The sequence below is a fragment of the Hordeum vulgare genome, chromosome 1H (genome assembly GCF_904849725.1).
Source record: "Hordeum vulgare subsp. vulgare chromosome 1H, MorexV3_pseudomolecules_assembly, whole genome shotgun sequence".
Classification (NCBI taxonomy): Eukaryota; Viridiplantae; Streptophyta; class Magnoliopsida; order Poales; family Poaceae; genus Hordeum; species Hordeum vulgare.
Window position 1 is genome coordinate 375,411,518 of NC_058518.1, and position 21,919 is coordinate 375,433,436.

The following is a 21,919-nucleotide window of genomic DNA, read 5'->3' on the forward strand; positions in this document are numbered from 1 at the left end:
CGACATTCCTGCAGGAAACATTCCTGATGTCTAATGACCCACAAGTATAGGGGATCAATCGTAGTCCTTTCAATAAGTAAGAGTGTCGAACCCAACGAGGAGCAGAAGGCTCTCATAAACGGATTTCAGCAAGGTAATAACTGCAAGCACTGAAAGTAGCGGTAACAAGTGATTGTGTAGCGAGATGAAACGTAGCGAGCAAAGAGTAACAAGTAACAAGTAGTAGCAATGGTGCAGCAAGTGGCCCAATCCCTTTTGTAGCAAGGGACAAGCTTTAACAAAGTCTTATAGGAGGAAGAACGCTCCCGAGGACACACGGGAATTTCTATCATGCTAGTTTCATCATGTTCATATGATACGTGTTCGTTACTTTGATAGTTTGATATGTGGGTGGACTGGCGGTTGGGTACTGCCCTTACTTGGACAAGCATCCCACTTATGATTAACCTCTGTCGCAAGCATCCGCAACTACAAATGAAGAATTAAGACAAAGTCCAACCATAGCATTAAACTAGTGGATCCAAATCAGCCACTCACGAAGCAACGCATAGACTGGGGTTTAAGCTTCTGTCACTCCAGCAACCCATCATCTACTTACTACTTCCCAATGCCTTCCTCTAGGCCCAAATATGGTGAAGTGTTATGTAGTCGACGTTCACATAACACCATTAGAGGAAAAACAACATACAACATATCAAAATACCGAACGAATATCAAATTCACATGACTATTATTAACATGACTTATCCCATGTCCTCAGGAACAAAAGTAACTACTCACAAGACATAATCATAATCATGATCAGTGGTGTAATGAATAGCATCAAGGATCTGAACATAAACTCTTCCACCAAGTAATCCAACTAGCTTCAACTACAAAGAGTAATCAACAAAACTAGCAACCTTACAAGTACCAATCGGAGTTGTGAGACGAAGATTGTTTACAAGAGATGAACTAGGGATTGGAGAGGAGATGGTGCTGACGAAGATGTTGATGAAGATGCCTCCCCTCCGACGAGAGGAGTGTTGGTGATGACGATGGCGATGATTTCCCCCTCCGGGAGGGAAGTTTCCACGGCAAGATCGTCCTGCCGGAGCTATAGATTGGATCTGCTCAAGTTCCGCCTCGTGGCGGCGGCGAAACCACGAAAAAGCTCCCCGTTGATTTTTTTTTCTAGACCAGGACGCTTCATATAGCAAAAGAGGGGGGCTAGTGGGCCTTCAGGCAGCCCACAAGCCTGCCCACTGCCACCAAGGGGTGGTGGCGGAGTGGGGGCTTGTGGGGCCCTGGTGGGCCCCCTCTGGTAGTTCTTTCGCCCAGTATTTTTAATATATTCCAGAAAAAATCACCGTAACTTTTCAGGGCATTTGGAGATGTGCAGAATAGTGGACTAGGATTTGCTCCTTTTCCAGTCCAGAATTCCAGCTGCCTGAATTCTCCCTCTTCAAATAAACCTTGCAAAATAAGAGAGAAAAGGCATAAATATGGTACCACAAGTAATATAACAGCTCAAAAAGCAATAAATATCAACATGAAAGCATGATGCAAAATGGAAGTATCAATGTCCAAGATGACTCGCACGTCATTTTCAAAGAACCCGCTGGCCAGAGTAACCTGCCAAGCCCTCTCAAGGCGACCGACGATCGAGACGTCGTGGTTACCGGCTTTGGCTACTCTACTCCTCCGGCTACCATGCTCTACAAACATACCTCGAAGGGAAGTCGCCTTTCCCCTGATGGCGACTCAGAACATCTCCAACTTCCTCAATACGAGAAACTGTAATTTGACCAGCTATGCTCCGGCTTCACAACTCACCTGGAGAAGGATTTTGAGATGAACAAAAGCCTCCTCCGCCTTATGAAGACCAAACACGAGGTATGCGGATATATACTCCTATACTCATTAGCCTTCCAAGGGTCGGGTCATCTTTTTTAAGATGAGCCGGGTCTTTGCAGTAGAATACTTCAACGTGTAGCCCCCAAGGGTCGGGTCATCTTTTTTGAAGATGAGACGGGTCTTGTAATAGAAAACTTCAACCTGTAGCCCCCAAGGGCCGGGTCATCTTTTTTGAAGATGATCCGGGTCTTGTAATAGAAAACTTCAACCTGTAGCCCCCAAGGGCCGAGTCATCTTTTTTGAAGATGAGCCGGGTCTTTTAATAGAAAACTTCAACCTGTCGCCCCCAAGGGCCGGGTCATCTTTTTGAAGATGAGCCGGGTCTTGTAATAGAAAACTTCAACCTGTAGCCCCCAAGGGCCGGGTCATCTTTTTTTTAAGATGAGCCGGGTCTTGTATATGGTATGACTTTTTGACAAAAAACCATACATTAACCCCCAAGTGTCAGGAGTATTGCTTGCAAAAATTCTGAGACTTGTCTCCCTAAATTATCATATTCAGGAGCCTATGGCCCAGAGTGAGGCGGCTCCAGGGGCGACTTGTCTCAACCTCCGTGGTTGTTCGATCTGGACGAAGATCCATCAAATAGTAGGAGCCGTTCCAAAGATTCTTGCTGATGACAAACGGTCCCTCCCATGGAGGCGACAACTTGTGCATACCGGTATGATCTTGAATCAAACGGAGCACTAAGTCGCCTTCTTGGAAAGCTCGGCTCTTGACCCGGCGGCTATGATAACGGTGTAGATCATGTTGATAAATCGCCGACCGTGACGCGGCCAAGTCACGTTCCTCCTCCAAGGCGTCCAGCGAGTCTTACCGTGCTGACTCGTTATCCTGCTCCACGTAAGCGGCGACTCGTGGAGAATCATGTTTGATGTCGCTTCGTAACACCGCCTCTTCCCCATAGACGAGGAAGAAGGGAGTAAAACCCGTGGAGTGGTTTGGAGTCGTCCTGATACTCCACAGAACTGATGGCAATTCCTCCACCCAACATCCTGGCATGCGTTCCAAGGGCACCATAAGTCGGGGCTTAATCCCTCATAATATTTCCCGATTCGCCCTCTCTGCCTGTCCATTAGACTAGGGGTGCGCCACCGCAGAAACATCAAGTCGGATATGCTCCCGTGAGCAAAACTCTTGCATTGCACCTTTGGAAAGGTTGGTACCATTATCTGTAATGATACTATGTGGATATCCAAACCGAAAATTAACTTTTTCAAGAATTTGACAGCCGTCTCGGCGTCTCAACTGCTAACAGGTTCTGCTTCCACCCATTTGGTAAATTTGTCAACCGCCACCAACAGATTAGTCTTTTTATTAGACAACATTTTGAATGGGCCGACCATATCAAGCCCCCTGACTACAAACGGCCAAGTGATTGGTATCATCCGCAATTCCTCAGCCGGCACATGCGTTTGTCGCCCAAACTTTTGGCAGCCATCACATCGGCGAACGATTTCCTCCGCGTCTACGTGAGCCGTCAACCAATAGAACCCATGCCTGAGGGCATTAGAAACCAAGGATCGCGATCCAGCATGATGACCACACTCGCCCGCATGAATATCATTGAGGATTGCTGCTGGCTACGCTTATAGGGATTTCCTTGGCAAATATGCAAAGGATTCCCCCGTGGCCTTCGAGCCTTGCGTTGGTGTTCCCTTGAAGAGGAAAGGGTGATGTAGCACAACGTCTGTAAGTATTTCCCTCAGTTTGAGAACCAAGGTATCAATCCAGTAGGAGGATCGCGCCAAGTCACAAGTACCTGCATAAACACAAAGAGCTTGCACCCAACACTATGAAGTATACAAAGCAAAGTAAAAGTAAAAGCTGAGATGATAATTGGGAATAGACCCGGGGGCCGTAGTGTTCACTAGTGGCTTCTCTCATGAAAGCAAGTAGACGGTGGGTGAACGAATTACTGTCGAGCAATTGATAGAACCGCGCAAAGTCATGACGTTATCTATGGCAATGATCATACATATAGGCATCACGTCCAAAACAAGTAGACCGATACTTTCTGCATCTACTACTATTACTCCACACGTCGACCGCTATCCAGCATGCATCTAGTGTATTGAGTTCATGAGAACAGAGTAACGCCTTAAGCAAGATAACATGATGTAGATGGACAATCTAAAATGTATGATGAAAGCCCATCTTGTTACCCTTGATGGCAACAACACGATGCGTGCCTTGCTGCCCCTTCTGTCACTGGGAAAGGTCACCGCACGTTATGAACCCAAAACCAAGCACTTCTCCCATTGCAAGAATCATAGATCTAGTTGGCCAAACAAAACCCAAGACTCGGAGAGACTTACAAAGATATCAAATCATGCATATAAGAAATCCGCAAAGACTCAAATATAATTCATAGATAATCTAATCACAAATCCACAATTCATCGGATCTCGACAAACACATCGTGAAAGAGGATTACATCGGATAGATCTCCATGAAGATCATGGAGAACTTTGTATTGAAGATCCAAGAGAGAGAAGAAGCCATCTAGCTACTAACTACGGACCTGTAGGTCCAAGTAGACTACTCACGAGTCATTGGAGAGGCAATGATGTTGATGTAGAAGCCCTCCAGCTCCAAAGTCCCCTTCGGCAGGGCACCGGGAAGGGTCTCCAGATGAGATCTCGCAGAAACGGAAGCTTGCGGTAGTGAAAAAGTGGTTTCGTGGACGCCCCTATTTTTTCTGGGATTTTAGGGAATAAATAGGCCAAAGAGCTAGGGCAGGGGAGCTCCAGGGGGGCCACAAGCTTGGTATCCACGGGACCCCCCTGGCCGCGGCTACAGGGCTTGTGGGCCCCCTATGGGCCTCCTGGCTTGGCCCTCAAGTCCCCCGATCTTCTTCTGTTCTGGAAAAATTCATTTCGGGGATTTTATTCTGTTTGGACTCCGTTCCAAAATCAGATCTGAAAAGAGTCAAAAACACAGAAAAATAGGAACTGGCACTTGGCACTGAATTAATAAGTTAGTCCCAAAAATGATATAAAAGGTATACAAAACATCCAAAGTTGACAAGATAACAGCGTGAAACCATCAAAAATTATAGATACGTTTGAGATGTATCAAGCATCCCCAAGCTTAACTCCTGCTCGTCCTCGATTAGGGAAGTGATAAAGAATGAATTTTTGATGCTTTCATGCTGTCTAACAAAGATGTCCATTGTCACTCCTCTTATGTAACGTGAATGTTCAGATCCTTTAGACTCAAAACAATAGTTTGCTATTGACGTGGAAACAATAATACTTCAAGCAAACTAGCAAGGTAATCATGAACTTTCAAAATAACAAGGCCAAAAGAAACTTATCCCTACAAAATCATATAGTCTGGCTCTGCTCTATCATCATTGCACAACGAATTTATATCATGCACAACCTTTGTATTGGCCAAGTAATTGTTTTCACACCTTTACTTTCTCAAACCTTTTCAACTCTCACGCAATACATGAGCGTGAGCCATGGTTTTAGCACTATAAGTGGTGTAGAGTGTGGTGGAGGTTGCAAGACAAACAAGGAGAAGATGGTCACATTGACTAGGCATATCAATGAGCTATGGAGATGCTCATCAATAGATATCAACGTGAATGAGTAGGGATTGCCATAAAAATGATGCACTAGAGCTAAGAGTATGTGAAAGCTCTTAAAGAAAACTAGTGGGTGTGCATCCAACTTGCTTGCTCACGAAGACCTAAGGCAATTTTGAGGAAGCCTATCATTGGAATATACAAGCCAAGTTATATAACGAAAATTTCCCACTAGCTATATGGTGGTGACAAAACGAGAGACTCTCAATCACGAAGATCATGGTGCTTAATATGCACAAGTGTGGAAAGGTGGTAGCATTGTCCCTTCTCTCTTTTTCTCTCATTTTTTTTGAATGGGCTCTTTGGCCTCTTTTTTTATTTTTTTATTTTTTTGTGGGCATCTTTGGCCTCTTTTTGTATATGGGCTTCGCTGGCCTCTTTTATTTTCTCACATGGGACAATGCTCCATCAATGATGATCATCACACTTACAACTCAAAGCTTAGAACAATGACGACTCTATATGGAATCCCTTCGGTAGTGTACCGTGACAATGATCTAGCATGGCATAGACATAAATGGAAACATCATGCTAGCTATCTTCCGATCATGCAATGGCAATGTAGACGTGGTGGCACATGTCATGGTGGTAGTTGCATGGCAATATATCTCGGAATGACTTTAAAAAGCCATAGTAGGTAGGTATGGTGGCTGTTTTGAGGGAGGCTAATGGTGGGTTTTGTGCACCGGCGAAAGTTGCACGGCACTAAAGAAGATAGTGATGGTGGAAGGTGAAAATGCATATAAACCATGGACTCAACATTAGTCATGAAGAACGCATATACTTGTTGCAAACGTTTTATTAGTAATTGAAACAAAGCATTCAACGCATACTCCTAGTGGAAGGGTTCGTAGGTATAAACCATCGCGCGATCCCGACGGCCACACAAAGGATGACAATCAATAGACTAATCATGCTCAGACTTCATCACATAGCGGTTCACCATACGTGCAAGCTAGGGGAATCACTAACTTCAACACAAGTATTTCTAGATCCACAACACCTTACTAATATAACTTCAATATTACCATAACCACAACTCAAAACTAGTTGAGATGAATCAAACTTCTCTAACTATTCAATGCACATGAAGGTGGAAGTTTTTGTATCCCTTTGGATAACTACTCCTTTTGAGACTACTTTAATAGCATAGATCAACTACCAAGCCACGCACCGCCGTGATCTAAAAGGTATAAGTGAAGAACATAGAGTAAAATCAACTAGCTCAAAAGATATAAGTGAAGCACATGTGAGCTGAATTGTCTACCAAAGGATATAAGTGAAGCTCGACAAAATCACGGTGAGTGCATGTCTCTCTCTCTGGTGTGCAGAAAGGAAGATTGTGACACAACAAAAATAAAAGACTCCTACGATACAAGACGCTCCAAGAAAAACACATAACATGTGGTGAATAAAAATATAGCCCCGAGTAACGTTACCGATGGATTGAAGACGAAAGAGGGGATGCCTTCCCGGGGCATCCCCAAGCTTAGGCTTTTTCGGCATCCTTGAATCAACTTGGGGTGCCTTGAACATACCCAAGCTTGAGCTCTTGCCACTCTTTATCTCTTTGTCCATAAGAACTTCACCCAAAACTTGAAAACTTCACAACACGAAGCTTAAACAAAAACCCGTGATATCATTAGTATAAGAAAGCAAACCACCACTTCCTTAAGTACTGTAGGAAACTTAAATTCTACTTATGTTGATGTTGGGTTACTGTATTTTCAATATTCCATGGCTAATACCCCCCGATACTATCCATAGTTTCATCAAAATAAGCAACCAAATCAACAAAAACAGAATCTGTTAATAGCAGACCAGTCAGTAGCAATCTGTATACTCCGTATACTTATGGTACTTCAAAAATTCTGAAAAATTACGATACTCTGAAGAATGTGCGTAGAAATCAGAAGCAGAAAGAATAAACTCAAAAGCTCTTACAAAAAAATGAAAATTCTTTTAGTGAGCAGAAAGTTTCTATCTTTTCCAGCATGACCAAACGATCATCCCCAAGACTAATCATAACGGTTTTACTTGGCACAAACACAAAAAGAAACATAAAATACACAATCATAACAGAATTATAAAAGTGTGGAAAACACAAAACAGAAAGAAAAAGGATAGATTCGTTGGGTTGCCTCCCAACAAGCGCTATTGTTTAACGGCCTTAGCTAGGCATTGATAATTCAATGATGCTCACACAAAAGACAAGAATTGAAGCACAACGAGAGCATCATAAAGCATGTGAAAATCACATATAAGTCTAACATACTTCCTATGCATAGTCATTTTATAGGAAAACAAATTGTCAAGACCACCAATAGTTGCCATATGCAAGGAAGAAGAAAGAGACAATAGCAATCTCCACATAACGAGAGGTAATTTAGTGGTATGAAAGTTTCTACCACCATATTTTCCTCTCTCATAATAATTACATGTGGGATCATATTAGAATTCAACAATGTAACTATCACATATGATATTCCTTTCATGATCCACATGCATACAAAGTTGATGCTCTTCAAAAATAGTGGGATTATCATCAACTAAAGTCATGACGTCTCCAAACCCACATCCAATAATATTGCAAACATCATATTCATCATGAGGCTTGAACAAATTTTCAAGATCATAAGAAAAATCATCACCCCATTCATGATCGTTGCAACAAGTAGAGGACATAGCAAAACTAGCATCCCCAAGCTTAGGGTTTTGCATATTTTTAGCATGATTGTCACTAATAGAATTTATAGTGAAACCATTGCAATCATAATTTTCATTCAAGGAGCCCTCGTGAATCACTTCATATATTTCTTCATCACGATTTTCAGATTCACGCATCTCAAGCAAAACTCCATAAAGATAGTCAAGTGCACTCAACTCACTAGCAATTGGATCAACATAATTGGATCTCTTAGAGAGATTAGCAAGTGGATGAGGATCCATATCACTAGATTTTCAGCAAGCGAAGATGCAAGCATATTGAAGGCACATGGCACATAAGCGAACAGAAAAAAAAGGTGAACGAAAAAGGTAAAGGAGAAAGGCAAATGAAAACGGCAAATGTGAAGTGGGGGAGAGGAAAACGAGATGCAACTGGCAAAAAAGGTAAATGCAAGAGATGAGTTTGTGACACCTACTTGGATAGATCTCTCCTTCCCCGGCAACGGCCCCAGAAATACTTCTGCTACTACAACAAAAGACCTTCCAATGGCGCCGGAAACAAGCGTGCTGACGGGAGACCATTCTTGTCTTGATACTCCTCAGCAACGGCACCAGGAATCCTTCTGCTACGGCTACGCCTTTAGGGACTTCCTTGGAAAATATGCAAAGGATTCCCCCGTGGCCTTGGAGCCTTGCGTTGGTGTTCCCTCGAAGCGGAAAGGGTGATGTAGCACAGCGGCGGTAAGTATTTCCCTCAGTTTTGAGAACCAAGGTATCGATCCAGTGAAGGATTATCACAAGTACCTACACAAACACAAAGAGCTTGCACCCAACGCTGTGAAGGGGTTGTCAATCCCTTATAGATTGTTTGCCAAGTGAGAACTGAAAGCAAAAAGAAACAAAGCAAAGTAAAAGCGAAAGTGGAAACGATTGGTGTGAATAGACCCGGGGGCCGTAGTGTTCACTAGTGGCTTCTCTCATGAAAGCAAGTAGACGGTGAGTGAACGAATTACCGTCGAGCAATTGATAGAACCGCGCAAAGTTGTGACGTTATCTATGGCAATGATTATATCTATAGGCATCACGTCCAAAACAAGTAGACCGATACTTTCTGCATCTACTACTATTACTCCACACGTCGACCGCTATCCAGCATGCATCTAGTGTATTAAGTTCATGAGAACAGAGTAACGCCTTAAGCAAGATGACATGATGTAGATGGACAATCTCATATCTACGATAAAAACCCATATTATTACCCTTGATGGCAACAACAGGATGCGTGCCTTGTTGCCCCTTTTGTCACTGGGAAAGGTCACAACACAGTATGAACCCAAAACCAAGCACTTCTCCCATTGCAAGAATCATAGATCTAGTTGGCCAAACAAAACCCAAGAGTCGGAGAGACTTACAAGGATATCAAATCATGCATATAAGAAATCAGCAAAGACAAAAATATATATCATAGATAATCTGATCACAAATCAACAATTTATGGGCCCCTTCATAGCGTTGTGGCCTCCCCCCTGGCCGCGGCAACAGGGCTTGTGGGCCCCCTGTGGGCCCACTTGCCTGGCCCTCAAGCCTCCCGATCTTCTTCCGTTCTGGAAAAATTTATTTCGGGGATTTTATTCCGTTTGGACTCCGTTCCAAAATCAGATCTGAAAAGAGTCAAAAATACAGAAAAACTGGAACTGGCGCTTGGCACTGAATTAATAAGTTAGTCCCAAAAAAGATATAAAAGGTAAACAAAACATCCAAAGTTGACAAGATAACAGCGTGAAACCATCAACATTTAGAGATACGTTTGAGACGTATCAATCATCAACTGAAGTCATGACTTCTCCAAACCCACTTTCATTATTATTGCAAATATCATATTCATCATGAGGTTTAAACAAATTTTCAAGATCATAAGAAAGATCATCACCACAATCATGATTATTGCAATAAGTAGTGGTCATAGCAAAACTAGCACCCCCAAGCTTAGGATTTTGCATATTTTTAGCATGATTGTCACTAATAGAATTTGTAGTGAAACCATTGCAATCATGCTTTTCATCCAAGGAGCCCTCGTGAATCACTTCATAAATTTCTTCCTCACAATTTTCAGATTCACGCATCTCAAGCAAAACTCCATAGAGAAAGTCAAGTGTACTCAACTCACTAGCAATTGAATCAACATAATTGGATCTCTTAAAGAGATTAGCAAGTGGATGAGCATCCATATCAATAGATTTTCAGCAAGCGAAGATGCAAGCATATTGATGGCACATATCAACAAGCAAACAGAAAGCAAGCGAGAGAAAAGGGCAAACGAAAAGGCAAACGAAAAAGGCAAATTGGTGAAGTGGGGGAGAGGAAAACGAGAGGCAACTCGCAAAAAAGGTAAATGCAAGAGATGAGTTTGTGACACTTACTTGGATATATCTTGACTTTATCTCTCCCCGGCAATGGCGCTAGAAATCGTTCTGTTGTTGGCTACGCCTATAGGGATTTCCTTGGAAAATATGCAAAGGATTCCCTCGTGGCCTTGGAGCCTTGCGTTGGTGTTCCCTTGAAGAGGAAAGGGTGATGTAGCACAGCGGCGGTAAGTATTTCCCTCAGTTTGAGAACCAAGGTATCAATCTAGTAGGAGGATCGCGTCGAGTCACAAGTACCTGCACAAACACAAAGAGCTTGCACCCAACGCTATCAAGGGGTTGTCAATCCCTTATAGATTGTTTGCAAAGTGAGAACTGAAAGCAAAAAGTAAACAAAGCAAAGTAAAAGTAAAAACTGAGATGATAATTGTGAATAGACCCAGGGGCCGTAGTTTTCACTAGTGGCTTCTCTCATGAAAGCAAGTAGATGGTGGGTGAACGAATTACTGTCGAGCAATTGATAGAACCACGCAAAGTCATGACGTTATCTATGGCAATGATCATACATATAGGCATTACGTCCAAAACAAGTAGACCGATACTTTCTCCATCTACTACTATTACTCCACACGTCGACCGCTATCCAGCATGCATCTAGTGTATTGAGTTCATAAGAATAGAGTAACGCCTTAAGCAAGATGACATGATGTAGATGGACAATCTCAAATCTATGATGAAAGCCCATCTTGTTACCCTTTATGGCAACAACACGATGCGTGCCTTGCTGTCCCTTCTGTCACTGGGAAAGGTCACCGCTCGGTATGAACCCAAAACCAAGCACTTCTCCCATTGCAAGAATCATAGATCTAGTTGGCCAAACAAAACCCAAGACTCGGAGAGACTTACAAAGATATCAAATCATGCATATAAAAAATCAGCAAAGACTCAAATATAATTCATAGATAATCTGATCACAAATCCGCAATTCATCGGATCTCGACAAACACACCGCCAAAGAGGATTACATCGGATAGATCATTGTGAAGATCATGGAGACCTTTGTATTGAAGATCCAAGAGAGAGAAGAAGCCATCTAGCTACTAACTGCGGACCCGTAGGTCTGAAGTGGACTACTCACGAGTCATTGGAGAGGCAATGATGTTGATGTAGAAGCCCTCCAGCTCCAAAGCCCCCTTCGGTAGGGCACCGGGAAGGGTCTCCAAATGAGATCTCGCGGAAACGGAAGATTGCGGCGGCGGAAAAGTGGTTTCGTGGAGGCCCCTATTTTTTCTCGGATTTTAGGGAATAAAGAGGCCAAAGAGCTAGGGCAGGGGAGCTCCAGGGGGGCCACAAGCTTGGTAACCGCGGGCCCCCCTGGCCGCGGCTACAGGGCTTGTGGGCCCCCTGCGGGCCTCCTGCCTTGGCCCTCAAGTCCCCCGATCTTCTTCTGTTCTGGAAAAATTCATTTCGGGGATTTTATTCCGTTTGGACTCCGTTCCAAAATCAGATCTGAAAGAGTCAAAAACACAGAAAAACAGGAACTGGCACTTGGCACTGAATTAATAAGTTAGTCCCAAAAAAGATATAAAAGGTATATAAAACATCCAAAGTTGACAAGATAACAGCAGGAACACATCAAAAATTATAGATACATTTGAGTCGTATCAAGGATCATACAGCCTTCCTTAGAAGAAACGCATCTTTGGAATACTCCGGAGGTGCTACGCTTATGTAACTCGCCATTATGTATGACCATAGATTTGCACCGGCAGATAACTTGGCGAGCTAGCAACTCATTGGCAGGTAACTCGCCTCTGGTGAGATACGCCATATAAGGAATCGCCCAATCCGGAGTAGCGTGAAGAGCCTCCACAAGTTGAGATTCGAGGTCTGGTACAGCCAGGACTTCTTCCGAAGGCAGTTTTACTGATGGGTTATATAACATATCCCAAAAGACATTGGGAGGAAGTGGCTTACGCTGTGAGCCGAGGCGGGAAAGAACGTCCGCTGCTTCATTAAGCCGTCGATCGATGTGATCCACTTGGTAGCCACTGAAATGACCCGCCACGTCTGACACAGCCCGTCTGTAAGCTGCCATCAAAGGGTCTCATGAATCCCAAGTGCCGTAAACCTGCTGCGCTACCAGATCGGAATCGCCCAAGCATCTCACTCTTGTGAGGTTCATCTCCTTGGCGAGTCGCAAACCATGAAGCAAAGCTTCGCATTCTGCTGCATTGTTAGTACATGCAAACATGAGTCGGAGGACATAGCAAAACTTGTCACCATGAGGCGAAGTTATCACCACGCCAGCCCCGAGCCTTCGAACTGTCTGGACCCATCAAAGTGGATGGTCCAATATGTAAGATCTGGTCTTTCCTCAGGGATTTGTAACTCGGTCCAATCATTGATGAAGTCCACGAGCGCTTGAGACTTGATAGCCGTACGCGGTGTATACCGAATCTGACGAGGACCCAGCTCGATGGCCCATTTAGCAATCCGTCCAGTGGCCTCTCGGTTATGTATAATGTCACCGAGGGGAGCGGAGCTGACGACCGTGACCGGGTGTTCCTGAAAGTAATGCTTCAACTTTCGACTCGCCATGAACACACCAAAAACCAACTTTTGCCAATGCGGGTAACGTTGCTTGGAGAGAGTAAGGACTTCGCTGATGAAGTATACCGGCCTTTGGACGGGGTATTCCTTCCCTTCCTCCTTTCGATCGACAACTATTGCCACGTTGACGGCTCTGGAATTAGCGGCAATGTACAGGAGCATAGGCTCTTTGTCTGTCGGGGCCGCTAGCACCGGCGGGTTAGCTAATTGGTGCTTCAAGGCTTCGAAAGCATCGTTGGCCTCATCCGTCCACACGAAATGATCGGTCTTCTTGAGTAGCTGATAGAGAGGGATGGCCTTCTCCCCAAGGCGACTTATGAAACGGCTCAAAGCCGCGATTCAACCCACCATGCACTTTACTTGGTTGACATTGGCTGGTTTCCCAAGCGAAGTAATCGCGGCAATCTTCTCTGGGTTAGCCTCGATTCCTCGTTCTGACACCAAGAAACCCAACAGCTTCCCCACCGGGACCCCAAACACACACTTGGTGGGGTTGAGCCTCATCTGGTAAACACGCAGGTTGTCGAATGTTTCTTTGAGATCTTCCAACAGTGATTCCTTGTGATGAGATTTTACCACGATGTCGTCCACGTAAGCATGGACGTTACGGCCTATCTGGCTGTGTAGGCAGTTCTGGATGCAGTGCTGGTAAGTCGCCCCCACGCTTTTAAGCCCAAATGGCATGGACACATAACAAAAAGCTCCGAAAGGGGTTATGAAGGATGTCTTTTCCTGATCCGCCACCGCCATTTTTATCTGGTGGTATCCTGAGTAAGCGTCCAAGAAGCACAGACGTTCACAACCCGCCGTCGAGTCAATGATTTGATCAATGAGAGGAAGGGCGAACGGATCCTTTGGGCAGGCTCTATTAAGGTCCGTGTAATCGATGCACATACAAAAAGTGTCGTTCTTCTTGAGTACCAAGACCGGGTTAGCCAACCACTCCGGGTGAAAAACCTCGATGATGAACCCGGCGGCAAGGAGCCGGGTCACTTCTTCTCCAATCGCCTTACGTCGCTCTTCGTTAAACCGGCGGAGGTACTGCCGCACCGGCTTAACCTTGGGGTTAGTATTGAGATGGTGCTCAGCGAATTCTCTCGGCACACCCGACATGTCAGAAGGTTTCCATGCAAAGATGTCCTGATTCTCACGGATGAATTCGATGAGCGCACTTTCCTATTTGGGGTCAAGACCCACCCCAATAGTGAACTGCTTGGTTGAGTCGCCCGGCGTAAAATCAATGACCTTGGTGTCGTCTGCTGGTTTGAACTTGTGGGGCGGCTCAGAATCGATAGTCGGCTTTTTGAGCGGCGTCATGTCTGCCGGGTCGACGCGGGATTGGTGAAACTTAAGCTCCTCGGCCGCGCAAGCTGACTCGGCATAGGCGACATCTCCTTCCTCGCATTCTTGGGCTATTTTTCTGTCGCCATGGACGGTGATGGGACCCTTGGGTCCAGGCATCTTGAGCTTGATATAAACATAACATGGGCGGGCCTTGAACTTGGCGTAAGCCGGTCGTCCGAACAGCGCATGGTAGGGGCTTTTGATCTTGACCACCTCGAACAAGAGAGACTCGCTCCTGTAATTTGACTCCGTGCCAAAAGACACATTAAGTTTGATCCGCCCAATGGGGTATGCCGACTTACCATGCAAAATACCGTGGAAGACCATGGACGATGGCATCCGGTCCTTCTCGAGGAGGTTCATCCGCCGGAAAGTGTCGAAGTATAAGATGTTGATGTTGTTGCCCCCGTCCATAAGGACTTTGGAGAGGGTGTATCCTCCGACTTGAGGAGCCATGACCAGGGCTAAGTCGCTAGGGTTGTTGACCCGGGGCGGATGGTCCTCCCGGCTCCACGTTATGGGTTGTTCTGACCAGTGAAGGTATCGAGGAAGCGCCGGCTCAGCTACGAAAGTTTTGTGCTTTACCTTGCGATCCCGTTTACAGGTGTTAGTGTTGAACACGTGGTACTGCCCGTTGTTCAACTGCTTGGGGTAGTTTTGGAACCCGCCCTGGTCCTCCTGTCGCTGGGAGTCTCCTTGCGGGTGAGGTTGTTGGAATATTCCCGGTGGGTGATATTGCTGGTTATGAACTTGGTATTGACCGGCATTGTGCTGTGACCCGCCCTGTGGTCCTTGGTTGGGGAAGCCCCCGAAGGTGGCCTGTCGTGACCCGGACGGGCCGGGTTGCTCCTACCGCTGACCGTGCTCGACGCCTTGGCTTCTTTTGCGCGCCTCAGCCCGGAACTCTTGCATCACATAGCAATCCTCCCATGAGTGAGTCGCCGGTCCATCAGCTATGGCGTGCTGTGGGCACGGGCCCTTAAGCATTTCATGGTAGTTACGCGGTTTCTTCCCACTGAAGCCTCGTTTCTTCTAACGTGGGTTTGAATTGCCAGTATTAGTATTATCTACAAATTCTACAGGACCCTCCTGCTGTCGCTTCTTGCCATGCCCGCCATGGTGGTTATTTCCCCGGTTCTAGAACTGGGATTGGCCCTTTTGCAACTCGCCCTTGCGGGTAGCTCCAGCTTTGTCGTCGCCCTCCCCGGGATCCTTAGTGTCATCCGACTCAGCATATCTGGTGAGGGCGTCCATCAGCTCGCCCATGTACTGTACGTTTCGCTTGAGTCTCCCTAGTTTCAGCACTAGAGGCTCGTAGTGGCAATTTTTCTCCAGGATCAACACCGCCTGAGCCGCCAAAATACCTTCCGACAAATGAATAACTTCCGCAACTCGCCGGGTCCAGTGGTGGGCCGACTCATCCGGCCGCTGAACGCAGTGCTGTAAGTCGACGATGGTCATCGAGCGTTTGCAGGTCCCTCTGAAGTTCTTGATGAAGTGCTCCTTCAGTTCCGCCCAGGTGTTGGTAGAATTGGGCGGTAGATTTTTCAACCAAATGCGTGTCGTCCCTTCGAGCATCATGGTGAAGTACTTCACGCAAACCGCCTCGCTAACGTCCAGCATATCCATCGCGAGCTCATAGCTCTCGATCCATGACCTGGGCTCGAGATCTAGCGAGTAATTGGGACCCTCCTAGGTCCTTTGAAGTCCTTTGGCATGCGCTCGTTGCGCAAAGCCGGCGCGAGACACGACACTCCAATGTGCTTGCCTCCACCATCCGGGGGCGTCGGTGGTATGTAGCTGGATAGACCTGACCTGCCATGGCCGTTGGCTCCATGTGCCGCGCGGCTCGTGCTGCGTCCACAATATACTGGGCTCGTGTGTCACGCATCCCAAGCAGATCATGTTGGGGGAGCCGTCGCGGCCCGCTGGTCACTGCGGGGAAATCCTCATGGCGACTAATGGTGTGACTCGCCTGAGGCATAGAGTGGAGACGGTCAAGGCTATGGGAATACTGCGCGTGCTGGACCACGGCCGTTTTATGCATCTCGATGGCGTTTCTAGCTTCTATCTCGGCCGGGGTGTTTTCGTAAATCGGAAGAGACTCCAGGTGGCGGGTTGCGGCCAGCACGTTGTCGACGGGGTTTGAGAAGTGACCCCGCGGGGTCTGGAATCATGTTACATGAATGTCCATGGGCTGATCCGGCGGCAGATTGGATGGTGGAATCGATCCTCCCCTCGGGGCGGCTTGCAGAGAGCGATCAGGGCCCGCCCCACGGGTGCGCGGGGTGTCAAACAGGTGAGTTGGGTGTAAGTCAGCCAGGATGTGCCCGCCGTGTCTTCTTTGGTGGACGACGTCGGACGCGCGTTGCTGTATCCCGAGCCACCAGCCTTCGGTGGTCAGCCGATCGGTCTCTGCAGCAACCGCAACTCGCTGTGTCTCGATCCTGGCGGCTTCTGCTTCCATGTCGCGCTGTGCTTTGGCCATTGCCTCCCGCTTCTTGGCCAGCTCAGTGTTGACCGGCTCCTGATTCTCAGACGTGACCGGGATTGCCATAAGGTTGGCTATCTCTGTTGCCAGTTCCGTCATGGTCTGTGCGGGAGGTTTGGACGTTCCTCCAGTCTCGTTGTTGCCAATTGATACGTCTCAAACGTATCTATAATTTTCGATGGTTTCATGATGTTATCTTGTCAACTATGGATGTTTTATATACCTTTTATATCATTTTTGGGACTAACTTATTAATTCAGTGCCAAGTGAAAGTTCTTGTGTTTTCTGTGTTTTTGACTCTTTTCATATCTGATTTTGGAACGGAGTCCAAACGGAATAAAATCCCCGAAATATTTTTTTCCAGAACAGAAGAAGATCGGGGGACTTGAGGGCCAAGGCAGGAGAGCCACAGGGGGCCCACAAGCCCTGTAGCCTCCACTAGGGGGGCGGCGGCTACCAGTCTTGTGGCCCCCTTGGAGCTCCTCTGCCCTAGCTCTTTCGCCTATATATTCCCTAATATCTCAGAAAAAATCAGGGCATCCACGAAAACACTTTTCTGCCGCCGCAAGCTTCCGTTTCCGCGAGATCTCATGTGGAGACCCTTCCCGGTGCCGTGCCGGAGGGGACTTTGGAGTTGGAGGGCTTCTACATCAACATCATCGCCTCTCCAATGACTCGTGAGTAGTTCACTTCAGACCTACGGGTCCGTAGTTAGTAGCTAGATGGCTTCTTCTCTCTCTTGGATCTTCAATACAAACTTCTCCATGATCTTCATGGAGATCTATCCGATGTAATCCTCTTTGGCGGTGTGTTTGTTGAGATCCCATGAATTGTGGATTTGTGATCAGATTCTCTATGAATTATATTTGAGTCTTTGCTGATTTCTTATATGCATGATTTGATATCCTTGTAAGTCTCTCCGAGTCTTGGGTTTTGTTTGGCCAACTAGATCTATGATTCTTGCAATGGGAGAAGTGCTTGGTTTTGGGTTCATACCGTGTGGTAACCTTTCCTAGTGACAGAAGGGGCAGCAAGGCACGCATCATGTTGTTGCCATCATGGGTAAAAAGATGGGCTTTTATCGTAGATATGAGATTGTCCATCTACATCATGTCATCTTGCTTAAGGCGTTACTCTGTTCTCATGAACTTAATACACTAGATGCATGCTGGATAGCGGTCAACGTGTGGAGTAATTGTAGTAGATGCAGAAAGTATTGGTCTACTTGTTTTGGACGTGATGCCTATAGATATAATCATTGACATAGATAACGTCATGACTTTGCGCGGTTCTATCAATTGCTCGACAGTAATTCGTTTACCCACCGTCTACTTGCTTTCATGAGAGAAGCCACTAGTAAACACTACGACCCCCGGGTCTGTTCACAACTATCGTCTCCACTTTCACTTTTACTTTGCTTTGTTTCCTTTTTGCTTTCACTTCTCACTTTGCAAAAAATCTATAAGGGATTGACAACCCCTTCATAGCGTTGGGTGCAAGCTCTTTGTGTTTGTGCAGGTACTTGTGACTTGACGCAATCCTTCCACTGGATCGATACCTTGGTTCTCAAAACTGAGGGAAAAACTTACCGCCGCTGTGCTACATCACCCTTTCCGCTTTGAGGGAGCACCAACGCAAGGCCCCAAGCCCATGGGGGAATCCTTTACATATTTTCCAAGGAAGTCCCTAAAGGCGTAGCCGTAGCAGAAGGATTCCTGGTGCCGTTGCTGAGGAGTATCAAGACAAGAATAGTCTCCCGTCAACACGCTTATTTCTGGCGCCGTTGGAAAGTCTTTTATTGCAGTAGCAGAAGTATTTCTGGTGCCGTTGCCAGGGAAGGAGAGATCAAGTCAAGATCTATCCAAGTAGGTGTCACAAACTCATCTCTTGCATTTACCTTTTTTGCCAGTTGCCTCTCATTTTCCTCTCCCCCACTTCACATCTGCCGTTTTCTTTTGCCTTTCTCCTTTGCCGTTTTCTTTTGCCTTTTGCCGTTTTCCTTTGCCAGTTTTCTTGCTTGCTTGTGTTCTTGTTGGTTTGTTGAAGTCATCATGGCTAAAAACACCAAACTTTGCGACTTCTCGAGTACCAATAATGATGATTTTATTAGTACTCTGATTGCTCCCGCCACCAGTGCGGAATCGTATGAAATCAATGCTGCATTGCTGAATCTTGTTATGAAAGAGCAATTCTCTGGCCTTCCTAGTGAAGATTCCGCATCCCATCTCAATACCTTCATTGAACTTTGCGATAAGCAAAAGATAAGAGATGTGGATAATGACGTGATTAAGTTGAAGCTTTTTCCTTTCTCGTTCCGAGATCGCGCAAAAACTTGGTTTTCTTCTTTGCCTAAAAATAGTATCGATTCTTGGGATAAGTGCAAAGATGCTTACATATCCAAGTATTTTCCGCCGGCTAATATTATCTCTCTACGTAACGATATCATGAATTTCAAGCAACTTGATCATGAACACGTTGCACAATCTTGGGAGAGGATGAAGTTAATGATTAGAAATTGTCCCGCTCATGGCTTGAGTTTGTGGATGATTATACAAATCTTTTACGCTGGTTTGAATTTTGCTTCTCGCAATATCTTGGACTCCGCCTCAGGTGGAACGTTCATGGAAATCACGTTAGGAGACACTACAAAATTTCTAGACAATATCATGACCAACTACTCTCAGTGGCACACTGAAAGGTCACCTGCTAGCAAAAAGGTACACGCTATAGAATAAATTAACTCGCTTACTGCTAAGATGGACGAGTTGATGAATTTGGTTGCTAGTAGAAATTCTCCTTTAGATCCTAATGACATGCCACTCTCTTCCTTGATTGAGAGTAGCAATGCTAGTTTGGACGTTAATTTTGTTGGTAGGAACAATTTTGGCAACAACAATGCTTTTAGAGGAAACTACGTTCCTAGGCCTTTTCCTAGTAACTCCTCTAACAATTATGGCAATTCCTACAACAACACTTATGGAAATCAAAACAAATTACCCTCTGATTTAGAGAGTAATATCAAAGAGTTCATCAACTCTCAAAATATTTTCAATGCGTCCATAGAGGAAAAACTACTCAAAATAGACGATTTGGCTAAGAGCGTTGATAGGATGTCTTGTGATATTGATGCTTTGAAAGTTAGATGTGCTCCTCCCAAGGTCAACTTGGATGAAACTTTAAAAGCTATGCATGTCTCCATGAATGAGAGCAAAGAAAGAACCGCCCAAATTCGCGCTAGGCATGAATGGTTTAAAAGGGGTGCGTTCTAGTGATGCAAATCACGAAGATCTTAAAGTGCTTGGTGTGACTCCTCTTGAATCTTTGTTTTCTCGTGTCAAACCTATTGATGAAGGGGCTGGATATGAATCCGCTTTGGTTGAAAAACGCCCCAACGATTCGGAGTCCACCTATCTTGGTGATAAGGGTGTGGAGAGTGGAGTAGAAGAAATCAAAATATTGGGTAGTAATGAAACTCCCACTTTGGATTTCAAGGAATTCAATTATGATAGTTGCTCCTTGTTTGAATGCATTTCTTTGATGCAATCCATTGCAAACTCTCCACATGCTTATAGCCAAAGCAAAGCCTTTACCGCACATGTTATGATGAAATCTCTTGAAGAGAAGCTCGAACTAGAAGTCTCTATACCTAGAAAACTTCATGATGAGTGGGAACCTACTATCAAAATCAAAATCAAAAACTATGAATGCAATGCTTTGTGCGATTTGGGTGCTAGTGTTTCCATGATTCCAAAGTCTTTATGTGATATTCTTAGTTTTCATGAGATTGAAGAGTGTTCCGTTAATTTGCATCTTGCAGATTCTACTGTCAAGAAACCCATGGGAAGGATCGATGATGTTCTTATTGTTGCAAATAAGAACTATGTACCCGTGGATTTCATTGTACTTGACATAGATTGCAATCCTTCATGTCCCATTATTCTTGGTAGACATTTACTAAGGACTATTGGTGCTATCATCGATATGAAGGAAGGGAATATTAGATTTCAATTTCCCCTAAAGAAGGGCATGGAGCATTTTCCTAGAAATAAAATAAGATTGCCTTATGAATCTATGATGAGGGCTACTTATGGTTTGAGCACCAAAGATGACTATACGTGATTCCATCACCTTTTTCCTAGCTAAGGGCGTTAAACAATAGCGCTTGTTGGGAGGCAACCCAACGAATCTATCCTTTTTCTTTCTGTTTTGTGTTTTCCACACTTTCATAATTCTGTTATGATTGTGTTTTTTTGTGTTTCTTTTGCGTTTGTGCCAAGTAAAACCGTTATGATTAGTCTTGGGGATGATCGATTGGTCATGCTGGAAAAGACAGAAACTTTCTGCTCACGAAAATAATTTTCATTTTTTTTCTGTAAGAGATTTTGAGTTGATTCTTTTTGCTTCCGATTTCTATGCAAAATCTTCAGACTTTCGTAATTGTTCAGAATTTTTGAAGTACCATAACTATACGAAGTATACAGATTGCTACAGACTGGTGTGTTGTCAACAGATTCTGTTTTTGTTGATTAAAAATACATTAACCCAACATCAACATAAGCAGAATTTAAGATTGCTACAGTACTTAAGGAAGTGGTGGTTTGCTTTCTTATACTAATGTTATCACGAGTTTCTGTTTAAGTTTCGTGTTGTGAAGTTTTCAAGTTTTGGGTGAAGTTTTTATGGACAAAGAGATAAAGAATGGCAAGAGCTCAAGCTTGGGGATGCCCAAGGCACCCCAAGTTGATTCAAGGATACCGTAAAAGCCTAAGCTTGGGGATGCCCCAGGAAGGCATCCCCTCTTTCGTCTTCAATCCATCGGTAACGTTACTTGGGGGTATATTTTTATTCACCACATGTTATGTGTTTTGCTTGGAGCGTATTGTATCGTAGGAGTCTTTTATTTTTTGTTGTGTCACAATCTTCCTTGCTGCACACCTAGAGAGAGAGACA